The sequence below is a fragment of the Octopus sinensis genome, linkage group LG8, assembly GCF_006345805.1.
Source record: "Octopus sinensis linkage group LG8, ASM634580v1, whole genome shotgun sequence".
In the NCBI taxonomy this organism is placed as follows: domain Eukaryota; kingdom Metazoa; phylum Mollusca; class Cephalopoda; order Octopoda; family Octopodidae; genus Octopus; species Octopus sinensis.
Window position 1 is genome coordinate 56943654 of NC_043004.1, and position 27101 is coordinate 56970754.

The 27101-nt window shown below is 36.0% G+C and overlaps 1 long non-coding RNA gene across 1 annotated transcript; it reads left to right on the top strand.

The window, feature by feature from the left end:
- Nucleotides 1-8342: 8342 nt before the first annotated feature.
- Nucleotides 8343-11825, top strand: LOC118764439. Its single transcript, XR_005000251.1, has 3 exons — nt 8343-8514; nt 11433-11435; nt 11814-11825. It is a non-coding gene; the product is annotated as an uncharacterized LOC118764439 (long non-coding RNA).
- Nucleotides 11826-27101: the final 15276 nt, after the last annotated feature.

Below are 27101 nucleotides of genomic sequence, written 5' to 3' on the forward strand. Positions count from 1 at the left end.
AAACGTTCTCATTATTTAAGCAATGTTCTGTTTTCTTTTTTAATAATGAAACTTAACCAACTTTATTAAAGTTGTCTACATTACAATCAAAATTTCATATATATATATATATATAAAGACGTTTATTAGAGAAATAGTTGCCTGTGTGTGTCACAATGGACGGGTTTAAATATGTTTTTTATTATCAAATCCGATCCATTCCAGAATCGAAACCGAATTAGAACAATGTGAGGGAGACAGCAATATATTTGGCTCTATATTAATGCTTTGGCCATCACGACCAGTTTTATCCCTCATATGAACCATACGTTAGGCATTGGACCTTTACTATGTAACAATCACATATACTCAAATCGCATTTAAAACTTATTGAAATATATTACTAAACACGTTTGGCTAAATTGAAGATGGTATAGTCACGACTAGGACAACTTCCGTCATACGTCTGCCTGATGAAAGCGGCTTTACGATATAATTGATAACTCTGCCACAAATAACATTTTTTGTATACTTTTACTTGTTTCAGTCATTTGTCTGCGGCCATACTGGAGCACCGTCTTTAGTCAAGCAAATCAACCCCAAGACTTATTCTTTGTAAGCCCAGTACTTATTCTATCGGTCTCTTTTGCCGAACCGCTAAGTGACGGGGACGTAAACATACCAGCATCGGTTATCAAGCAATGCTAGAGGGGCAACACACAGATACACAAACATATATACACACATACATATATATATATATAATATATATTATATATATGTATATATATATATATATATATATATATATATATATATATATACTAGCAGTATCGCCCGGCGTTGCTCGGGTTTGTAAGGGAAATAACTATAAAGCATTTTTAGAGAGTTTAATAGCCAAAAATGTAAAAAAAATTATGGTAAATTTTTTTTAGTTAAAAGGTCGAGTGCGTCCCCTAGACAGTCTGTGGTTTGTGTTCTGATTCTCGACCCCATGTCGAATTTATCGATTTTTTTCAGACTGGGGAAACTTTCAAAATTCGCTGCGTTAGTTTGAATTATGACATTGGCTATGTGTGTGTCAGTTTCATCAGAATCGTTGAAAGCCGTGGTGGGAAGAGGGTACCCTAACAGACACACAGAAACACCCAGACAAACTGCCGTTTATATATAGAGATATATATATATATAATATATATATATATATATATATATATATTATACTTTATTTTAAGCAGAGAAATTCAACAAAATCTGTTACTCTGAGTTTCTCGTTGCCGTTCATCAGACAGTTTTTGCTAGAATGGAAACTTTATATTAATTCAATCTATACTCTTACAAACGCTACACCTTTAAAAAGAAATGGACTTGTTTGATTGGCCCTTTAGAAAAAACGGTCAATCTTCGAGCGATAAACAAAAAGGTCAAAAATATATGTGTATATATATAAAAAAAATTTAAAAAAAAAAAAACTTATAAAAATTATAAAAATTATAAAATCCGAGGAAAAAAACGAGGAAAAACCTATTGCCGTTAATGAAGACAGTACAAATTAATGCATAGAATTAAACCTGTATAAATACTGCAATACATATTTATATTAAATCCACATATATATATCAACACATACCACAAGGATGCGCGTAAACGCCATACATACATATACAGACGTATGAATATGAATCTAATTATACACATAAAAGCATGTGTACATATATCCACGCAACCGTCTCGCACGCAAGCTAAAATTCATCTATGTAACAATTCTCATATACTGAGCAAGGAGGGGGAACGAAAGAAAGGGAAAGAGAGAAAAAGGAACGAAAGAGGGGGGAAACTTGTAGCGATGTTATTGGCATCTATAGAGGCCAGTATACATACACAAGTTTGAATTGATACATATACATACCGTCGTGTGTATGCGTGCTTAAGCACAAGCATACTTTCACTTACACATACACAGATACGCATGCTTACAAATACATATGCTTTGCTACATATACTTATATAAACATTCTAATTTTGACAACATTGCTGTTTTTTAAAAAAAAACATGCTTTTAAAAAATGGGTGCATTAATAAAAATATATACGAAAGACATATAAAATAAAATATAAACTATTTTGGGTCATTTATAAATAATCAAGGTAATATAATAATCAAGGTAATCCTATGCAATACAATAACATGAAAACAAAGTTTGTAGGTTTTTCCTAATATATATGTAGAAACAATAAGACTTTGCTATAGGTCCGTCGTAGCGCTCAAGAGTCAAAATCAAAATCAAAAATCAAAATACAAATATATACTCTATCCATATGGTATATTTATATTCGACATTTTAAATTAGCCGCGTGCCTACATAAGTTCATTAACTCACTACTTTGATTCAAAGAATTATTGTCTTTGAATAATATGTGCATTTTCTCTAATAAGCAAAGCCTGCACTTGAAATTATATTGTAAGCTCCATGCCTGTATGGTGCCGCCCTGTCCAGAATGCTCCATGTCACGTTGAAAGGTGGGGCTTCCTTTTCTTTTAGTTCCCAGACATATTTTGCTAGGCTGGTTTTCTTCCTATTCTCTGGGTATTTAAAAGAATTCTTATGAGAATAAAATCTTGTTTTAAATGAATTTTCTGAAGCCCTGTGTATGTCTTGTATTCGATGAGCCTTCCACTTGCACCTTGGCTCTATAAACTACTCCTTTCACTAGACATTTCCCTTCTAACGGACAGGAGCTTTCGTTTTTGAAATTACATTTCTTAATGGGCTCGGCACCATGTCTAATCTCAATTAGCTTCCTATTATGTTGGCTAATGTAAGAGGCGAAATTTCTGCAACAAGAATAGCTAACCTTCAGGGTTCTTCTATTAAATATTCTGTAGAATTTATGACCCTGCTTAAAATGCTTAGAGACTAATCTCAAAAATTCCTTACCTATATTAGTCTTTACGGCCAAATTGAAAGCCGGGTTGAACCACAAAACTTTATATATATATATACGTATATACGACATGCTTCTTTCCGTTTCCGTCTACCAAATCCACTCACAAGGCGTTGGTCGGTCAGAGGCTATTTAAAATGTATTCAAGATATATTCCTAGACACATGTTTCATTGAATTAAAGAATTGGTTTCACATTTTGGCACAAGGTTAGCAATTTAGTGGGTGGAGATGGAGCATAAGTTGAGTACTTCGAGGTCACTGCTCAACTGGTACTTATTTTATCGAAGGGGTAAAAGTCAAAATCCACCTCAGTAGAATTTGAACTCAGAACATAAGTACGGACGAAATGCCGCTAAGCATTTGCCCGGCGTGCTAACGGCTTCGCCAGTTCGCTGCTTTATGGCGAGCACCTAAGTGGAAGAACAGTCATCATGAGTCTACTTGATAAAAACAATAATAACAACAATGACAGCAACAACAAGATAACAACGACAACAACCCACCAATGATTCTGATATCAACAATGAACAGAAATTCATTATTTTATAGTGATAGTATATTGATGCTTTTAGCAGTCGATTGACAGAAACGAGGGGGCCGGAAACAAAATAATTTGAAATAAATTAATTTAGATCTGTAAGTTTTGCGTTCAAAACTCTCTTGATTGTCGACTTTTCTCGTCATCTTCCCACTGAAGATAAAATTGGTACCGCTCGAGTAATGGAAACAATATAATCACGTGTTAGTTCACCAAAATAAAGGAGGCTGATAATCTGCGCATTGATAATTCTAGTTATCGTTAGGTCAAATTATAAATTCTATCCACATAAGTGTGTGGATTATGGAAGCACTCCGTCGGTTACGACGACGAAGGTTCCGGTTGATCCGAATCAACGGAACAGCCTGCTCGTGAAATTAACGTGTAAGTGGCTGAGCACTCCACAGACACGTGTACCCTTAACGTAGTTCTCGGGGATATTCAGCGTGACACAGAGAGTGACAAGGCCGGCCCTTTGAAATACAGATACAAAAGAAACATGAAGTAAGAGCGAGAGAAAGTTGTGGTGAAAAAGTACAGCAGGGATCACCACCATCCCCTGCCGGAGCCTCGTGGAGCTTCAGGTGTTTTCGCTCAATAAACACTCACAACGCCCGGTCTGGGAATCGAAACCGCGATCCTATGACCGCGAGTCCGCTGCCCTAACCACTGGGCCATTGCGCCTCCACAAGTGTGTGGATAGATACATAGTAAAAACCATAGTCTCTAATATTGGCACGCTGCAATACATTTTGAAGAAAGATATATTTGAATATGTCGACTATGTCGTTGCTCTAGTACTTATCTTTCTCTAGAAAAACGAAAAGTAAAATCGACATGTTCAGGCTTTGAACATGGAGTGAGGGACATAACTATGTACCGTAAGATATTTAATGCGCTATTCTATTAAATCTTCTTGAATTAATGAGAACTGAAATGGGACTAAGCATCAACAGCACAACATTTCAGATGTCTACAATGTGAACTAGGTCAATACTTCATCGGAGTAGAGTATTGGCTCGGCTGAATCATTAGAGCGTGACACAAATTGATTTGCTATAAACTGGTTATAGTTCAAGAGTTTGGATAATGATTCAAATGAGAATAATAACGTCAACGTCAACAATAGTAACAGTGGTTTCAAATTTTGGCAAGGGGAAAGAGAAAGTAGATAAAAAGACCATCCAAGAGTTTTTATCCATTGATGTAGACAGATTCCTCTTTTGTCTGAGGTAAACACACTGCTGAGAGACTGAAGTTGTCTCTACTAATACTCTTTTACTCTTTACTCTTTTACTTGTTTCAGTCAGTTGACTGCGGCCATGCTGGAGCACCACCTTTAATCGAGCAAATCGACCCCGGCACTTATTCTTTGTAAGCCGAGTACTTATTCTATCGGTGTCTTTTGCCGAACCGCTAAGTGACGGGGACATAAACACACCAGCATCGGTTGTCAAGTGATGTTGGGGGGACAAACACAGACACACAAACACAAACACACACGCACATAATATATATACAAATATACGACGGGCTTCTTTCAGTTTCCGTCTACCAAATCCACTCACAAGGTATTGGTCGGCCCGAGGCTATAGTAGAAGACACTTGCCCAAGATGCCACGTAGTGGGACTGAACCCGGAACCATGTGGTTGGTAAGCAAGCTAAATTTAAAAAGCGTGAGACAAAGGTGTTGTTTAATTTTTAGCATCCCTATCATGTGTTCAATTGCATGGTAGACGGATGAGACAACGTATATAATAAACATTTCCATGGTGGAATAAAGGCCTGAGTCACCATGACAACTACTGTCTGAGGTGGTCATCGTTGCAGCATGTGCGACAGCTGTGTACATACACATGTGCATGTATGATGTATGTATATATGTATTTATGTATTTATGTAATATTCATAAACACACACACAGACAGACACAAACACACACACGAATATATCCGTATGGTTGTGTGATTTTAGGGAAAATGTGTTTGTATGTATGGGAGAGAGAGGGAAAGGGATAGAAATAGATAGATTGTGAAAGAGAGAGAGAGAGAGTGAGTGAGAAGGAGTGAGAGTGACTTAGCCTGAATATTATATATGATTTGGGATGGTGTAAAACATATACCGGAAGGTCTCAGAAGCGTTTCCTTATGGTGTCATTTTCATGTAATAGATGTTTGTTAAAAATGATGCGAATAATGAAATTTTCAAGTCCTCGTAACAGATTACTCTTTCATTTATTCATGTAATTACACACAAATAACTCGACTGCACATTGATACAAACACATAAAATTATTCATGCATACATTCATATATTTTATCTGAAAAATGCCATGTAAATATAATTTACATATATTTAATTCCTGAATAAACACACACACACATACGCGAACACACACACACATTTATAGATACACATACCGATACGCGCATATCTAGATACACATACTAATATTGATATATACACATATTTTGAAAGAAAAGTTTCTGTAATGCCTATCACCGTCTGTATCTATCTTTCCCTCTGCGTGTATGTTAGTGTGTGTGTGTATGTGTGTGTGTGTGCGTGCGTGCGCGTGTATGTATGTGAATGTTTGCAGGAGTGACTGTGTGGTAAATAGCTTGCTTACAAAGCTCTACCTGCGACGATTTCATCTCAATCGAAGGAGAGGAGCTTTCTCCGTCCGGGTTGCGGATCCGTGGAACAAGCTGCCAGACGAGATGGTGAAGATGCCGACGACCGCTTTGTTCAAAGCCTCCCTGGACCTCAAGTGGCCTGAACTCTTTACATGAACACCACCCTGTACATAACTCCATGTCCCCCTACATGGCCTTGCTTTTTGCTTTTGAGCCAAATTAACTAACTAACTAACTAACTAACTACAAACCACATGGTTCTGGGTTCAGTCCTACTGCGTGGCACCTTGGTCAAGTGTTTTCTACAATAGCCTCGGGCCGACTAAAGCCTTGTGGGTGGATTTGGTAGACGGAAACAGAAAGATGCCCGTTGTATATATGTATATATATATATATGTGTGTGTGTCTGTGTTTATGTATTGTCTGCGTGTCCCCCGCCCCAACGTCGCTTGACAACCGATGTTGGTGGTGTTTACGTCCCCGTAACTTAGCAGTTCGGCAGATAGAATAAGGGACAGGTAGAATAAATAATAGGCTTACAAAGAATAAGTCCAGGGGTCGATTTTCTCGACTAAAGGCGGTGCTCTAGGATGGCCGAAGTCAAAAGACTGAAACAAGTAAATGAATAAATGAGTAAATGAGTGTGTGTTCGCTTCTGCCTGTCTCTGTCTCTCTCTCTCTCTTTCACAGACATACAATGCATACATACGTGCCTGTACACATACACAAACATATATAAATATATATATGAGAAAGAGGATAGAGAGAGGAGAGAAGAGAGAGAACAGAGAGAAAGAGATGGCGAGAGGGAAAGAAAGAGAGTTGCACCAAAATATAGAAATCTTTACCATTCCTGTGGTTGAATTGTTACATTCTCTATATGTGGACCGGAACCAAAATATATGTATGCGAGGCTGGTATACAAACCCATTATGCATTAATGTAATTAATTAATACGGCAAACATTCTACCGTACCCTTCAAATGATGAATGCTACAGGTTATCTTAATTTCCCTTCTGCTGCTTTGAATTGATTTATGTCTAAATTGTCCATGCTTCTGAATTTGATTAAGCAGAAAGAGGCATTTTGATGAAATGAAAGCAAAAGATTTGTGCTTTAACAACAGTGGACGAAAACAAACGTTAAATTTCTATATTTGCTTCTGCTGCGCTGTATTAATTTTATGTATGCGTAGGTTTATAGATTATTTTCTTGATGCTTTTATGTTTTGACTGTACTATTGTAGAATGCGAAATCGGAGATATTTTACCAATTATGTTGTTCTTTTTCTTTTTCTTGCAAAATATTCATCAATAATTTGAACTAATTACGATAATATCATGTACGCATTTATAGTGGTATGCCTATGGGTCGTTCGTTTAGCAAATTGTTTCACACACTCCAGACGACAGCTTATAAAACGTCATGCAAAGCCAAACGCCATGCATGTAAAATTGAAGATAAATGTACAAATTTGTATTTATTTTCTTTCATTTTCTTTTACTTGTTTCAGTCATTTGACTGCGGCCATGCTGGAGCACCGCCTTTAGTCGAGCAAATCGACCCCGGGACTTATTCTTTGTAAGCCCAGTACTTATTCTATCGGTCTCTTTTTGCCGAACCGCTAAGTGACGGGGACGTAAACACACCACCATCGGTTGTCAAGCAATGCTAGGGGGACAAACACTGATACATAAACATATACACACACATATATATATATATACATATATACGACAGGCTTCTTTCAGTTTCTGTCTACCAAATCCACTCACAAGGCATTGGTCGGCCCGGAGCTATAGCAGAAGACACTTGCCCAAGGTGCCACGCAGTGGGACTGAACCCGGAACCATGTGGTTGTTTAGCAAGCTACTTACCACGCAGCCACTCTTGCGCCTAATAATATAATTATTATTGCTTAGAAATATGCTTTGTGTTGTTTCTTCCGATGTGTATATTGTGTTGAATTCGCGCCAGAGTCATATCTGTCCTTCATCCATCTGGGGCCGATTCACTAACGTAATAAGATCGCTTTTCTCGGCTAATTCTTCGTCTTGAAAATTAGTGGATTTCAGGAAAAGGGATGATGATCATGATCGTGATAATGATGATGATGATGGTGATGTGATAATGGTGATGATGATGATGATGATAACAAAGCACAAGGAAACACTTATTGAATTGCAGAGTCTATAGAAAGTGCGGGTAAAATGTATACAAGTAGTTATACGTGCATTAGGAACTATCCCTAAAGATCTGAACAGATGGATAGAGGAAATAGGCATAAAACCCAGTTTAGCACAGCTGCATAAAACAGTGTTATTAGGGACAGCTAGGATACTTAGGAGGGTTCTTGGCATCTAAGGCTGCTTGTTGTGGCCTGATGTTAGGACTCTTTTCATTTCCAACAGTGTATATGAATAATAATTATAATAATAATAATATTAATAATGATAATAATGATGATAATAATTCTGCTCAATACCACAGATTTGCTTGTCAGTTTCTTCACCTTAACCTGTTGAGCATGTCCTTTAGTGACTGACAATATGTGCATCTCTGATCACGATCAGGAGTATTGGTAGAGTATCATAGACATTTGTTGAGAGGAATTCTTTGGGGTTTGAATAATTCACCCTGGAAACATGGGATTTTTTGTTCATCATCAGAACAGATGTGTGAAAAGAGAAGAAAGTAGACTTTCTTCAAGAACACTAGAATAGATACGACAGAATTTGAGGTGAATAATAAAGGGAATATCATAGAAGCGAAAGAAAATAGAATAAAACTCTGCAAGACTGACTTCACTGAAATGATCAATAGAAAAGGTCTACCGAAGCACTGACAGAGCATAAAGAATAAAAGCATAATCATGATATATAATGTTGCTGTTAGACAGATCTTAAGAAATAAGAGAAATGATCTAACAACCTTAAATAACCTAATCTATTCCTCATCATGCCATGTATTTTCATACAAATAACTCTAATACTCTACAAACCTACTTAAACTGGAGGCAGAAACACCTTGAAGTAAGAACCTGCATAGACAGTAACAAACTTGCCAACGTCAGAAGAAACATTAGGAAAAAGTAATTACTAACTTAGTTAGAGATTGACCAAAGTAAGCAATCAATAAGGGATAAAAGAAACGAAGTTGCAGCTAAAGAAGATGCCACAGAACGAATAATTATAGACTATCCTAGGTCTGAATAAAATGCAATAATGATTGAAAGAGTTAATGTAACTGATAAGCAAAGTGAAATACACAATGAACCAACCATAAATACTAAGGCATATGAAAATTAAATAAATGAAGAAAGTCACACAAAAGTTCACCCAACAGAACTTCATGATCTAAATAGTGAAATCATTATCGAATGGCTGAAAATTAAAGAAACCAGTACGAATGAACGCGACACTCTCCCAAAAGTTCGCAATTCTGACCAAAACCTGACAGTAATTGTTAAAATCCGTCTTGCACTTAGGGCTATAATTTCAGCTAATGATATTGATATGTCTTTAAAATGAAACTGGATCTCTTCTTGTCAGGTATCCCAGATGAACCAACTTCACGGCAGGAGGTGCAGATGAGGGCAGCTGCATCGAACTCTCTCATGCACCAAATGGCAATTGCTAAAAAGCACTCGTGAAGTAAAATCATGTAGCAACACCAAATGGCGGTGCCCCAGCATGGCCACAGCTTGTGAGCTGAAACTAGATAAAAAAAAATTACTCATCTTAAAACAACCAAACCCTATAATAATTATTATTATTATTATTATTATTATTTGGGCAGTGATGTGGTAGAATCGTTACCACGCCGGGCAAAATATTTTGCGGCATTTCGTTCGTCCTTACGTTTGGAGTTCAAATTCCACTGTGGTCGATTTTGCATTTCATCCTTTCGGGGCCAATGAAATAAGTACTAGGCAAATACTGGAGACGATGTAATTTCAGGCCTTGTGCCTATAGTAGAAATACATTATTATTATCATCATCATCTGTGGTAGATAACATCTGTGGTAGATAAGCGCGTATAATAACATAATTTCACACATACAAGGCTTTCCTCAATTTTGAGAGACCTAAATTGAAGAAAAATGCAAAATATAACTACACCTGAGCCTGAATCCTCTAGCGAAATGTTTCACACATTTTCATGAGTAGAAACCAAGAAACACTAATTCCACTATTTCCTATCTATCCTCTCGTGTACAAATTTAACAGCACACAACGTCTGAAGGCTGAAATTTGCTTATGATGTACTGGATAAATATATTTATAATTCATTACTAAATCTACTCATGTATAGCTTTATTGTTTATTTATTTATAAGTCTCAATAGCTAATCTAAGAAGAGATATTGGTAGGCCTTCAGCAGCACTAAAGTTAACACTTGTCAGATGCATACGTCAACCCAAAATCTGACCTTCAGATTATAAGGCGCAGGGTGGTAATTTTGGGGAAAAGTAAAATATCTGCGTTCACACATATATATTTATACATATGAATATACAAACATAAAAAAATATACAATGGCACATATTTATATATTAAAGTGAGGTTGTGTGCTGTCTGTCTCCTACGATTTAGATTCCTAACTACTCCCACATTTTGCGGTGCAGTTTAACCAAAACCGGGTATCTTATAGTCGTGATTCATATCGAGCCCTTCTGGGTATTAGCGCGCGTCTACGATGAGTCTACGATTAAAAAAAAATTACCATCAATTTTTTTCCATTTTTAATGCATTTTTGGCATATATAAGGAAAGTAACTCTCTAAAAATTTATTATTAAATCTCAGAACGTAAAAAGCTACAGTACCCCCCGCCCCTTTGTGGTTAGCCATATTGAGATGGCTATTATACTTTACATCTCTAAAAATGCTTATATAGTTATTTCCCTTACAAACCCGAGCAACTTTATTCCTTCTTTTGCTGGTGTCTCGAATTTAGGTTAAATCAGTGTTTCTCAAAAGGGAGGCCTATGGGACGGTTGGACAAGTTGTTTTGAGAAAATTTGGTCCATTGGAGCGGGGCTTTTTGCTCGTATATATATATATTCCATCACATGCTAGTGGGGAGAACTAGAAATAGTTGATTGATAGCTTCTGTTACCTAGGTGACCAAGTCAATAGCGTCGGTGGATTCTCTAAGAGCATAGCTGCTAGAATAAGAATAGACTTGGCAAAGTACAGTGGCCTTCTACTTCTGCTGGTAACAAAGAGCCTCTCATTGTATGCTGCATGTGTGCAAACAGCCATGATACACGGCAGTGAAAAATGGACTGTGATTGCTGTGGGCATGCTTAATATTGAAAGCAATGAAGCTAGTATGCTCCACTTGATGTGTAATGTCAGTGTACATAGACGAAAGAGTGTAAGCGCCCTAAGACAAAATGTTGGACATAAAAATCTTCAGATGCGGTGTGCAAAAGACACAACTGCGCTGTATTGCATATGGATGAGGACAGCTGTGTGAAGAAGTGTCACACCCTAACAGTGGAAGGAACCTGTGGAAGAGGTAGACCCAGAAAGACATGGGATGAGGAGTTGAAGCACGACCTTCAAACGTTCGGCCCTACAGAGGTATTAACAAGCGACAGAGTCCTTTGGAGATATGCTGTGACTCGTTGTCGATGTCACTGTGTCATGACCGGCCCGTTTAAAGGTACGCTTCAATCATCGGGCAATATGCACTGCTTGAGAAGACCTGTTGAGTGAAGCGAAATCGAAGTCATGGCCGGTGCCAGTGCCGCCTGTATAGCATCCGTGCGGGTGGAAAGTAATGAGCACCATTCGAACGTGGTCGATGCTAGTACCGCCTGGCTGGCTATCGTGCCGGTGGCACGTAAATGGCATCTACTATTATATGGAGCAGATACACATATATATATATATATACGAAATTATTTTTGCTCTATGGCACATAAAAAGTACCATTCAAGCGCGGTCAATGACAGTACCGCCTGACTGGTCCTCGTACCGGTAGCACGTAAAAAGCACCCACTACACTCTCGGAGTGGTTGGCGATAGGAAGAGGATCCAGCTGCAGAAAACTTACCAGATCAGACTGGTGCCTGGAGAAGATTCCTGGCTTGCCAGTCCTCAGTCAGACCGTCCAACCCATGCCAGCATGGAAAGCGGATGTTAAAAGAGGAGGAGGAAAGAAAACTCTGAATGACCCTTCTTGATTTCTTTGTATCGTCTATTGGATGTTTTGTTTTCCCTTTCTTGTATCACCTTATTGTCTGGATGTATGGCGTCCTTATCCCGTTTCGTGTGTGTGTGTGTATGTATATATATTATATATATATATATATATATATATATATATATATATAACGGCGTGCGTACACTTTGGTCTCTTATATGTAAGTATCTATTTATCTCAATCTTGTACGACTTCTTTTCTTCTTTTATGCTTTTATGCTTTTTTCGTTCATTCCACTCTTCGTTCTTTCGTCTCCCCTCTCTCATATTTCATTGCCTTCTCTTCATGCTCACTTTCCCTCCTCTTTTCACCGCACTGTGTCCCTGTTATATTTTCTCTCCCCTCCTTATTTCTTCTGTCTCTCTCTGTCTCTACCCTAATCTCTTCTCTCCCCCACGTCACCGGTGTTTGGCGAAACCTGACCTTCTTGATTCGGCCAATGTCCGTGCAACATCTGTATTCTTCCCTATGCTTGTAAAATCTTGTATCCCTGTCTTCACTTCCGCACACGCCAGCTTAATTCAATTCATGATTAGTCGAAAGACACCTGTCCTAATATATATATATATATACATTTATATATATATTATGTGTATATATTATATATACACATATATATATATCATGTATACATATATATATATATATATATATAATATATATATATATATATATATATATATATAATATATATATATATGTGTGTGTGTGTGTGTGTGTGTGTGCGTGTTTGTGTGTGCACACACACGTATATGTATATATATGTATGTACTTTTTATGCATTTGATTTGTAAGATTCCCGGTGTGAAATTGTGTCTTGTAAGATATTCTTATGTATGTAGATGTAATAATTTTCCTAAACTGCATTCACTATATTCTTGGTCTTCACTTCAGCTTTATTACTATTCTTATTTTGGTGTCCTCTTTTCTGAAATCTGTCGTCACACTTCATGTGATCTCTGCAATGACTCTCCAGCCCACGTGTATCCTCGTGTCGTATCAAATATACGACCATCTACAAATATATATGACCATACACAAATATATCTCCAGTTCTGATGAAATATTTGTTAAAAATTATAATGAAGTATCTTGTATGTTGAAAATCTATATTATGCATCCGAAAATGGCTGTGTATTTCAAATTGATGTAATACTTGCACTGTTCGATTAAATGGAGCCACCTCATACGGCCGCAATACACTAATACCATGATATCCTTGTTACTTATTTGCTTATATATGTGTATATGTGTTTGTCTTTGTTTACACACACACACACACACACATATATATATATATATACAAATTGTGATAGGGGTTGTAAATGCAACCCTCCATGGGATAACATATATCCAATATACTGCCAGTGAAGTACCCAACAAAGTTAATACATAAATGTTAAGAATTGCGATGCAATTGTATAACATCACTCTTTTATGTACACCCCTTTATGTACACTGTTTTGTTCTACATCATTATGTTTAACCTTATAGTTTCTTATGTGGTGGTTTAATAAAGTATGTGATTGAGTATTATCTGGTAATTGATATTTGATTTCGATGTATTTCTCCATTTTCTTATTTTGTATATATATATATATATATATATATATATATATATTTAACATACATACACACACATACAAAGACATACACGCCCATAGACATGAAAATAAAGTGATAGTTAATACATTATCTACCATTGTCAAATTATAATGCTTTATTATAAACAATAATTTTAAAAACGTAATAAGTGGAAATAAAATATCTGATGGAACTAGCTGAAATTTGCCTCAACAGAAAGATATGATAAGTTCAGTAGTAATATAAGATATTATGTCGTAAAGGAAACGATATTGCTGACGCCAGAACTTTTGCATTGTCATGGTATATAAAATTATCTGAATTTACCGAATTTCCTAACGAGAGCTTATGCAAATTTTTTCTCCATCCTTCAACGTCTACAATTTATACACTGGTTATTAAAACAAGTAAAATTCCATTTCAAATTATCGACAAACATTGTGTTATATGATTCGATTATTCCACTCTGTCAGCTGAATGTATTGTTATGCAATTTTTTCTAATCTGTTTCGCTGTTTCCTAGTTTGTATACAATATGTACAGAATTATGACCTGCTGATAACTCCGTACATAAGTGCCGGATATAAACATATAAATATTATGTCAAAAATTCAGCTGCTCTGTTATTTGTGTTCTGCTTTGACGAGACGGTCGTGTGAAATGAAGTGGACCGCTGTCCCAGATATCTCATACCTACGTTTTGATACGTGTCATATCGAACATTCTGGGCGGTGAGCTGGCAGAATCGTTAGCACGCCGGGCGAAATGCTTTGCAGTATTCGTCCGCCGCTGCGTTCTAAGTTCAAATTCCGCCGAGGTCGACTTTGCCTTTCATCCTTTCGGGGTCGATAAATTAAGTAGCAGTTACGCACTGGTGTCGATGTAATCGACTTAATACCTATGTCTGTCCTTGTTTGTCCCCTCTGTGTTTAGCCCCTTGTGGGTAATAAAGAAAAGAAATGATATATGGCTAATTTTAAATGATAAATTTCGGTGTAGATAACAGTTGTGCGCCTTCATTTAAAATTGGGCCAGTACGTCGTTTGTTTTGTTGTTACTTCGCCGCAGATATATTTTCGTTACCCTCATTTTTAATCAGAATCCTTTTGGATATAACCATCCGACTTCTTTCGGTTATATAGAAGTTTATTGTTTGATATGTGTTTAGCTTATATTTTGTAGAAGGAGATAACTAGAATAATCTGCGTGAGATTTAACTGTTGTTTCAAGGAGGCATCCTAAATGTTCCAAATTAAATTGATTCTCTCGGTGGACACCAAATTGTCAGACAAGATAAAGCCCGTTTGATATATGATATTTATTTCTTTTTTGCACTTATTTTATGCAGAAATATTTTCTTCTTATCTGAATTGATGTAGGGCATATATACTGTGTATATATGTCCTACAGATGAATATATTTTGGAGAGACTGTGAGGATCGAAATATAATTCCGTTGTATTTCATGTTCGGGAAAAAATGCTTCCTTGTAGATGTACAACCAGAGTGTAGCCTATGTTATGCTGGCATGCAAATTGTATTCCTAATACTTTGCTATAATACGTTGTTGGAAATTTAAGGGTGGATGCAGTGCTTGAATATATCTGGTACTCCTATATATCCTCGTACCACTTTAGTTATAATAATCTGGATGTGGTGTGTAAGGGCTATCATTCTTCTCAGCTTGACTGAGTTCAATATAATGAATTAGCTTCAAACTTAATAATATATATCATATAATATATATGTTTTCTATGCCTTTTCTCAAACTTTTGCATTTGTCTTGTCTTATTGGCAGTTACTGTACAACTTCGAGTCAAAATTTAGAGATAGAACACAGAAAAATAAGCGAATTTTTGGAGGTAGTGGGGTAGAATAGAGCTGAAATAGCCCTTATAGTTTTTTACGATATGAATGTGCTAATGTTAAAGTGAGGATTGAGAAAAATGTGTTATTCCACCGTTAATGTATTTCTAAGTATTGTTATAGAAACTGATAATTAGAAAAATAAATTCTACTGTAGCACTGACACATCAAATACTAGATTATATGTTATTATTCTAGATGATTCAAAGAAAAATGAATAATTAATAAAAAAAAATCTCTACCGAATTTTTCATTCTCCACAGACAATATCTTATCTGTTTCATTTTTCGTCCATCCCTTTGTATTCAGAAAAACACAAAAATCTATACATAATAACATTACAAAAAGTGAATTATGTTTAGCTTGATCTATCCACATCACCGGCGACATTATTAAACATATTAAGCATCTAAAATAGATATTTGCAGACATAATAACTCATAAAATTTATGGTAGAATCGTTAACGTGTTGGATAAAAAGCTGAGTGGCATTTCTTCTGATTCTTTACGTTCTGAGTTCAAATTCTGCTCAAGTATATTTCATTTCCATCATTTCACCGTCGCTAAAAAAATAATAATAATAAACCTGAGTACTGGGCAGGATGTCGCCCCTTCTCGAATATTGCTGATCTTATACCAAAATATAAACTATTACTATTTATTAGAGCGGCTAGTTGGTGGAAAAGCTAGAGCTTTGGATAAAAGTCATAGTAGCAATTTTGACTCTTGAACTTATGTGTTCACGTACCTCTTGGGACAGCATTTCGGAGTCGATAAAATAATTACCTGTTAACCACTGGAGTCAATGTAACTGATATATAATAACATCCTCAAAAACTGCAGGCCTGGTATCAAAACTTGAAACTCTTACTAAGACGACGACCTGGTAGAATCATTAAAACGCCGGGCAAAATGTTTAGCTGCATTTTGTCCGTCTTTTCGTTCTGAGTTCAAATTTCACTGTGGTTGACTTTGCCTTTCTGAATCGGGGAAAATACGTCCCATTTGAACAATAGAATCGAGGAAATCGATTTACCCATCCCTAAAGTTGTTGGCCCTGTGCCAAAATCTGAAACCAGCACGCTGGTTAAAATGCTTAGCGGTATGCTGTCTGTCTTTTCATTCTTTCGAGGCCAATTAAATAAGTACCAGTTACGCACTGGGGGTTAATGTAATCGACTTAATCCCTTCGTCTGTCTTTGTTTGTCCCCTCTGTGTTTAGCTCCCTGTAGGCAACATATTTATGGTAGTTAAGGCGGCGAGCTGGCAGAAACGTTAGTACGCCGCGCGAAATGCTTAGCGATATTTCTTCTGCCGTTACGTTCTGAGTTCAAATTCCGCTGAGGTCGACTTTGCCTTTCATCCTTTCGGGGTCGATAAATTAAGTACCAGTTACGTACTAGGGTCGATATAATCGACTTATTCCGTTTGTCTGTCCTTGTTTGTCCTCTCTGTATTTAGCCTCTTGTGGGTACTAAAGAAATAGGTATTTCGTCTGCCGCTACGTTCTGAGTTCAACATTCCGCTGAGGTCGACTTTGCCTTTCATCCTTTCAGGGTCGATTAAATAAGTACCAGTTATGCACTGGGGTCGATATAATCGACTTAATCCGTTTGTCTGTCCTTGTTTGTCCTCACTGTGTTTAACCCCTTGTGGGTAGTAAAGAAACAGGCATGTTGTCTGTCTTTACTTCCTGAGTTCAAATTCCGCTAAAAGTCGACTTTATTTTTATCTTTTCGGGGGTCGATGACATAAGAACTAGACAAGTACTGGGGTCGATATAGTTGACTTCCATTTCCCCTTCTTCTTCTCCTCCTTATCATCATCATCATTATTATTATTATTATTATTATTATTATTATTATTATTATTATTATTATTATTATTGTCTTCTGCCATCACTGCAGACGTCTTTCTCTTATCATTTTTAGTTCGTTTGGATATCAATATTTTAAAACTTCATGGAAGAACAACATTTTAGATTTATCTTCTTACAGCATTTGTTTGAACCGTTGGAATTCTGCCCATCCGGGGTACAGACGAACAAAGAATTATGTCGTTAGAAAAAAAAGATTATTTTATTATCTTGCTTACGTATACATAAATATGGCAACACTAAAACTCACCAAATCCTAAATCGTTAGAATTTTCACGGAGTTGAATCCACATCTCCATTCTCCTCCATCTCTTCTTACTATAATAACAACAACAACAACAACAACTACTACTACTACTACTACTAATACTACTACTACTACTACTACTACTACTACTATTAATAATAATAATAATAATAATAATAATAATAATAATAATAGGGAGCATCATAGCCATGTGTTGAGAAGGATTCTTTGGGGTTTGAATAATTCACCTCTGGAAACATGGGTGTTTCGTTCAACGCCCTTAAACAACCCTTATTCAGGGACCTTTTGAGCGGGATGGGTTACTCGATCTGAAGAAAATTCTAACTGGGCTCCACCTGCAAGGTCATGTGCTGTTTATCTTGATATGAGATCACCATGTAGCGCACATATGGTTGTGATGCATGTGCCTGGTGTACCCTTATCAGACGGGTAGTCATGATGGGTATACTGGGCTTCGTATATTTTACCCCAGTGTCACTTTGATGGCATGCTCTGCTCGCTCACTCAATAATAATAATAATAGTAACAACAATAATAATAATAGTAGTAACAACAACAACAATAATAATAATAATAATAATAATAATAATAATAATAATAATAATAATAGTAACAATAATAATAATAATGACAATAACAAGAAGAAGAAGAAGATATAGCCACCCTCGAATGGGGAAGGAAGGGATATTGACATTCATAAGTTTAGATAAGTGTTTCAGAGAGATGCGATTCTAGCGATAAATTTGGTAAAGCAACAATAAAGTTAAACTTGATCATACATCCTCTCTCACACGCCTATGTACACACACAAACTTTGCGAAACGGAAATAACTCTGCATTTTTCAATGATAGCAATTCAAGAGGAACTTGACTTTCCTCTGTTGCACATACAATTTGCAGCAGACAAACATTGTGTTTGCTATAAATAAACACCTTAAAGATCGCATAGCAGCACTGGGCTTAAAATCCCCTACCAGAACTTTTGCACATACACGAAAATGAAGAAAAATATTGTAGATGTGCATTGCTAGGCCTACATGAGTTACTCGATCCTGTTAAACGGGACACAGATGGTGATATGATGCTTGTCTCTCGTAGTCCAAGAAAGTCAGTTTCGCAAATTTTTGCTGAACAACCTTATATATGATTCGTTTACAGTGTGTGCTGTGCATTAGCTCATTCCCCCTTCCCCCACATGAAACCAAGTTTGTCTGAAAAGGTGCACGTTGTTCCATGAGTCAGATCTCGAAGTGAACGTAGATCCATGAATGATGAGGTGTTTTCGTCAAGAACACAACGCACCATCCTGTCCAGGAATTGTAACAATAATATCCCGATCGTGAATGTAACAATTTAACCTATTTCTTTACTACCCACAAGGGTCTAAACACAGTGAGGTCAAACAAGGACAGACAAACAGATTTAGTCGATTATATCGACCCCAGTGCGTAACTGGTAATTATTTAATCGACCCCGAAAGGATGAAAGGCAAAGTCGACCTCGGCGGAATTTGAACTCAGAACGTAGCGGCAGACGAAATACGGCTACGCATTTCACCCAGCGTGCTAACGTTTCTGCAAGCTCACCGCCTTATAACAATTTAACCACTAGGCCGTGCGTCCTTAACAATGCAACGGTTACGGAACGCATAAAGCATTTTACGGTTGTTTTAAAATCTGATGGCGTGGCATTTCAACAAACCGAATTATTGTTTAAACGTATCTCGAACATGGAACAAAAGAAGGGCGAAGATCAGCAGAAGTAGAGATGGTTATGTGGTCGGTTTCTAGAGATATGATCTCACAAAACCATTCGATCCCGATGTTATACACTATATTAAGTACTAAAATTAGGGTTTGGGGCTGCTCGTTCCTTGTAGCAATACATCTGCGTCACATATAGTAATAAAGGTAATTTATGGGCCTCTGTTTAACGGAAACAGGAAACTATGAAGCGATAAAATTGGAATAGGAGTTCTTATGTTATTGGAGTCATGGAAATCCCAACTTCCTTATGTGTTTTAGATCTAATATTTTGTAAGAAGAATAACCTACGGCAGTAACTTGCAATTCTGATTAAATGTCAAGGGAAAATTGTGATTTAGGGTACTGTGATTTCATTGACATTAATATATCTCATCCTTCTGCGAGTGAGTTATCCAAAATAAGTTAAATTATCTTCTTTACTTAATTCAAACGGCAGGAGAGAAAGGCTCGAAAAATCAGCATCGTCCTCCAACAACATTGCCATTCAATCAATGCTGTCGACTCTTCCATGCAAGAATTGGTCTACAAAATCATCAACAGTTTCACCATAAAGGAAGAGTTCAGCAAAATGGAAGATTAATAAATATTTGGATACGAGACAAAGCCGACGAAACACACACACACACACACACACACACACACAACACACACACATACACACACACACACAGAGGCACACATCGTACGCACACATTTAGCTTCATTGTTTTATTTATTTAAATCATATCTTGTTTTACATATATTTCGTTTCATATGCTCTGTTTTGAAAGTTTATCAAGCTATGATATACACTGCTAGTTACCTTACCTGTGACCACTACTAGTTTATATCATTTACCTTGCTCCTCTGCAAGGTAAATAATTTTTTTTCATACCAATGTGTAACTTTGTGTTTTGCAAATTTCACGCTCTCTATTGAATGTCTGTAACTCTTTAACGCTTAGATTATTTTGTCTGAAAATGCTAGGGGTATGTGATCAACTAGTTGCTTCCGTTATACTAAAAACATAATTTTATAAAGGCTTAGACGTTTATATATTTTACAATCCCAATCAACGTATGGACTCGACTCCCAAACCGAAGCAAGTCTAGGAAAGAAATAGCCCCAGTAAACAAACTGACAGTTATAGCAAAGTAAACGATATCCGATTAATTACATAACAACGTGACATTATACATTAACAGACCTTTCATTTAGTGCGTCTACACTTTCAATATCAATAACACCGGCGGCTTTTTGCTTTGGATAAATCAGTCTTTTAATTACACATACTGTTGATCTAGACACCTGATCAAAACTAAAAGCTAAGAAGTTAACTAAAAATTGTATTTAACTAAAGATGGTTATCTATTTCGATTAGACTTTCAAATATCAAACTATATCTGCATATTTACGAACCTATCCCCCAAAGCAAACGGTGTATCTTTCTTAATATAGACACATCATGGAAAACCAAATTACGTTCGATATTATCTGTTATAGAGGTTCAATGTTAAACAAAAGAACAAAAACACAAGAATATACTCAAGCAAAAATAATCCAGACAAGCAAAAATCATCCAGAAACGGCGGTGGTATTGTTAGATTCACATGTCTGCCATTTTAGAACTCGTCAGAAGAAAGTACGCACTGGAAGCCGTTCAGGAAGATAAAATTCCTCGTCACTGGTATGAAAAAAAGGCGATTGAAAAATCCCTGATACCGAAATTAGGCGGCCTGCTAGATAACGATACGTTATGATCAACATATTTATTGTTAGTTTAAAATAGTAATCTGTGTATCATACTTCACGCACATACATCACGAAGAGCTAAATTAACTGCGGTGTTCTGTATATCGATCTGAGATATTATCTCTTGTAGATGGTAGACATACAGTCTATGCACAGAAATATATCAGTAGCAACATTATAAGAGATAGTATATGAAATGGAGGCACGTGGCGTAGTTGTTAGGGTGTTGCACTAATGATCCTAAGAAAGTGGCTTCGATTTCTGCACCAGGTGACGCGTTGTGTTCTTGGGCAATCACCACATTTCACGTTTGTTCAGTCCACTCAGCAGGCAAACATAAGTAACCCTGCGAGGGTCCGGTGTCTCGTTCCTGTGGGGAATACGCCATGAAACCGGGACGTCCGATCCTACCCGTCGGTGTCATGCGAGAAGGTAACTCTCATATTTTAAATCGTCATATTACATTATATGAGAATCAAATAACGAATTTATGTGTGTGTGTGTGTGTGTGTGTGTGTGTGTGTGTGTGTGTGTGTGTGTGTGTGTGTGTATAAATTAGAAAAGTAACCACCTTTTATCAATTCGACAATGATAAATTTAATTATACCATCTAGAAAATTGCATATTATAGAATGATTAGATATGAGATAAAACATATAACGATGATTAAGTAATGTGCAAAATAATAGATAAAACGTATATATATATATGGTATATATATAACCCTAAACGTTTGTTCATCGGAAAAATGTGTAATCTCAAAATTCGCAAATTTGTATTTGTAAGAGGTAGCATTTTAATAGCATTATTAATCGTAGATAATTAATCGTGTGGTCAATGCAGTTTGTTAATCCATTAATTAGATACTATAGACATAATTAGCTGAACAACAATATACGCTCCTAAAATCATTGCATGGAATATCGTATACTAAGCATATGATATTTTATACACGAACCGTATGTTTAAATGTAAGTGCAATGATTTATACAGCAAGACATATTCGTACATGTACAACGGATATTCACATATATTCAGTGATTTATAAGGCTCTAATGGAGATAGATAGAAGTGTATATACATATTATATTTAGTATATATATATTATATATATATTTATGCATATTATATATATATATATAGCTTTAATTTAACGTTGTAACACACATACACACCCATACACAGACACACACGCGCGCGCGCATAGATATAGCCACACGCATATATAACGGTAGCATCTAACAATGAGAATAAGTACTGAGTGTGCACGTACGCACACAAACACACACATACACAGACACATGCTCACGTACGCACGCACTCACTCACGCACGCACATACACACAATACACACATTCAATTATAATTATATTTATAGTTATACATAAGCAAAAGAGACCAAGCGCATTTGCAAATAAAATTCATATATGCACAATAATTATCCGCATACTTGCGAAAGAGTCTTGTATGTTCAATAAAGACCCATATATTTGCAATGGAAATTTAGTGTATGAGCAGCGGAGGTTCATTTAAATAGGGATGTAATTACAAAGTTAAGTGTTTCAATCTTCACGGCTTCTGTTATGTGTACAAATTAATACGATTATTACATTACACGAAACTGACCAAATCACCGAGTTATATATTTGATTGGCAAGTTTGCAGTTCATAGAAGTGCATCTTAGTTAATTTTGTGGTCAAAGTAGCCAAATATTAAACTGCTTAAATATAATATTGAATCTGATATTCTAATAATTGACCGCGTCTTTCATCTTCGCTACAGACCTATTTGGTAGTGAAAATGAGATTACTTTGACGTTTTCAACAGTCTTCGTGATGTAAGCGATGTTAAATAGCCCCAAACTCAGATTGAAGTAATGTAATATTGAAATTTCCTCGACTCAATTTCTTCTTGCTTTTATGGTATGATACCTATCATTCAGGTTGCATAATATCTATCGAGATTAGATTGAGGAACAATTTCGCGGAGCAGAGAAGCATAGTAGAAAAGCCCTTAGCATTATGGTTGCGTAAAAAAAAAATTTCATTTAATCTAAACATTTGAATAATAACTATGTCGGTTATGATGATAAGAGTTGAAGCTGAACTGATCAACGGAATAGCCTGCTCTTGAAATTAATGTGCAAGTGGCTGAGCACTCCAGAGACACGTGTACACTTGACGAAGTTCTCAAGGAGATTTAGTGTGACACTGGATGTGACAAGGCTGGTCCTTTCAAATACAAGTACTACTTATTTTTGCCAGCTGAGTGAACTGGAGCAACGTGAAATATAATATCTTGCTCAAGGACACAACGCGTCACAGGGAGATGAAGTCATGACCTTGTGATCATGAGCCGAATACACTAATCACTAAGCCAAGAGCCTTCAGAAACATTTGCATAATACATACTCTTATCCTATCGAACCAAAAATGTTTGAGCCTGAGGTTTAGGATCTGGAAGGGTTCGATCATTCAAAGTTCAGTAAATACTTAGTTCTCAGAAAATGTGAAATATATTTGATATAATTTTGTTTAATTTCTACAATGGCGAGCTGGCAGAAACTTTAAGCACGCCGGGCGAAATGCCTAGCGGTATTTTGTCTGCCGTTACGTTCTGAGTTCAAATTCCGCCGAGGTTGACTTTGCCTTTCATCCTTTCGGGGTCGATAAAATAAGTACCAGTTACGCACTGGGGTCGATAGAATCGATTTAATCCGTTTGTCTGTCCTTGTTTGTCCCCCTCTGCGTTTAGCCCCTTGTGGGTAGTAAAGAAATAGGTATTTCGTATGTCCTTATATTCTGAGTTCAAAATTCTGCCGAGGATTTCTTTACCTTTCGGGGTCGATAAATTAAGTACTAGTTACGTACTGGGGTCGATATAATCGACTGGCCCCTTCTTCAAAGATTTCGGGTCTTGTGACTAGAGTAGAAAAGAATTCTGTTTCTTTCAGTTGAATCCACTGAATTACCATTCGTATGTTCCCAATTTCTTGTTGTGCTTCTCTACCAAACTTAATGTAGATAAGTGTTCTGTATTCTCTAAGTGGATGAGGAATCTATAAATTTATAAAATCTGATAAGACCTGTTTAGCACTAAAGCAATGACCAACACACCTAATTTGATTATGTAATAATAACACATACAGATGGAATATTACCATAAATCTCATCTTTCGTTTTGAGTTCATGTTATGAAATATTTGGGGCATCGTAACCCTTTCCTAGCTCAACGAAAACATTAGTATATATCTTCCGTGTCCTTCAAGTGCACATGCCTATACTATTGTTAATTCGAGAATTTTTAGGCTTCAGTGTGCTTTGAATAGAGTTGAAAACGACCTTTCGCCAGTTTTGTATTGGTCACCATCTGCTTATGCTTGTCATAGTATTGCTATATTTGCAGCATATACAAAGGGCAGATATTTTACGAAAAAACAGGATTTGAAGTTTTTCTTATACATGTAGTTCTCAAATGTAGTATTAAGGTAACAGCAACTGCATTCAACTAGGTATTTCATCTCATTGCAGTCTCAGTGAAACCTTAGAACATTACTTTGGAAAAAGTGCGAAGGGCATATGAGACCTCATATGCTTTTATAGGAAAGAGAAAAGAAACTTTTAATGTGCATATCTTTCGTAAAGTTATCGGATATCTATGTGAGTTGAAATTGCTTCAAGTGAGGGCTTAAAACGCTTTGAATTTAATTATTTGGTATATGGTACTTTCCATCCTAATTATATAAGTTATTAATTTAGTAAGAGATGAAGCCCTTAAAGCTCTTCTTTGGGGATATTTCAAAATAAGTAGAGAAAGAAAAAAGGAAAGAATAACTATTCATGTATTAAGGCAATAAAATGCAGCACAAAGCCTCAGACTGAAAATTTTGCCTGAATTCTTGTAATAACTATTAATCTGTTAAATGCACCTAAAAGCAAGTTATTGGTGTTGAACCTGCCGGCCTTTAATCAATTTAACCACTTAAAAACAGATCTACGTAATTTAATGCGCTTCTGATAATTTTAGTTGTAGCCAAATTTGAACCGTTATAGCAAATCGAAATTTGTAAATTGACAGTGATTCCACAACATGCACTACACTTTTCCTGTGGAATGAAATATTCGATTTAAATAACCGCAGTACATTACTGGTATTTAATTTTCAAATATTTTAGGTCGGATTCGATTTCAAACCATAAAAGAGCACAACTTAATTGATGAGATATTTAGTCCGACGGAATTCCAGTTTTGTCAACCAACATTTTATTGATAAGTGTAGAGTGCCTATGCAGCTACTTCTAAGTTGTATGAAATTATCGGAATTCACCGAAGCAACAGTTGTACGTGACATGCGCTTACCCTCTAGAAAAAGACAACATAAGTTCGGCCCAAAGATATTTGAGCTCATATTTTATGCGGTCTAAATCAGAATTCAGGTCTTTTCTCTTCCACTTCGACTAATATTTTCTTTATAAGATTATAATTTATTTATTCAATTTATGTGGCTGTACAACAACATTGTTCGCACAAAGTGCGTAGCTTATGAGTTTCAATGTAAATATCTTCGGAGAAAGATCTATTTTTTAGAATATTTCCTTTTCCTTTTGGTAATTAAATATTTGACTGTTTATATTGTGATATTCTACTTCGAAATTGTTCACTTCCATGACATATTGATCGAACGGGTACATTCATATATTAACGTCATATTCCAATTTTATATTTATTTATTCATGTTTTCTGGGAGAACAGATTTCATAACCGAACAATTTATTTAAACAAGTACGTGTATGAAGGGAGTCTATTTAAAAATAATATAATGCTAACAATCACAATTCATTTATTTCTTGTGTGTGCTTCCCTCTCTATATTTTTCATTTCAGTCAAATAAACCACAATCGAATATTATTATCAAAACAATTAATAAATAAGAAAATGAAAGAAGCAAGAGACACAGACAAAAAGAATAGGAACTGAAACACAATAATTAATTCTACGTTATTGATTATATATTAAAAATTTCTACAATAGAAGACGTGATGCAAAGTCTTCATATATCGATTTTATATTTATTTCTCTCAATGATTAAAAAAAAATAATTGAATAATTTTATATGTTTATCAAAAATGAAAATTTTAATTCACCGGAAAAAAAAGAGAAAAAATTATGTCCGTAGGCTATAACAATTACCAATTATTATTATAAGCATAGTGGTATATGTAACAATGACTAAAAATTGATAGGAATTCAATCACAACACTTGAGAAAACCGCAAAATATGAGAAAACATTTCACAAGTAGTTGTCCAGAAGTTATTCTTCAAACGAATATATCCAATTATAACGTCTTGATAACTGCTGTATTTCTAATCTCAGGCACTCTCACTTAGTACTTCATGCTGTCTTCCTTTATATTTTTCCTCCTTATACTATTACCTTTCTTTCTGCTGATACACTCATATATACACACAAGTATTGCGTAGGAACGCAGCCAATGATGAAGTTATGTCTACGATTATACAATGCACAGAGGAGTGTGTGTATTTCTCTGTGTGTGAGTGAGTGTGCGAGTGTGTGTATTATATCGTATATACATCTATATAAATATGCAGATTTGCATTCGTACATATGGTTTGTTAGCATGTGTACGACTGCAAATCCGCATATTTATATAGAGGTATATACGATATAATACA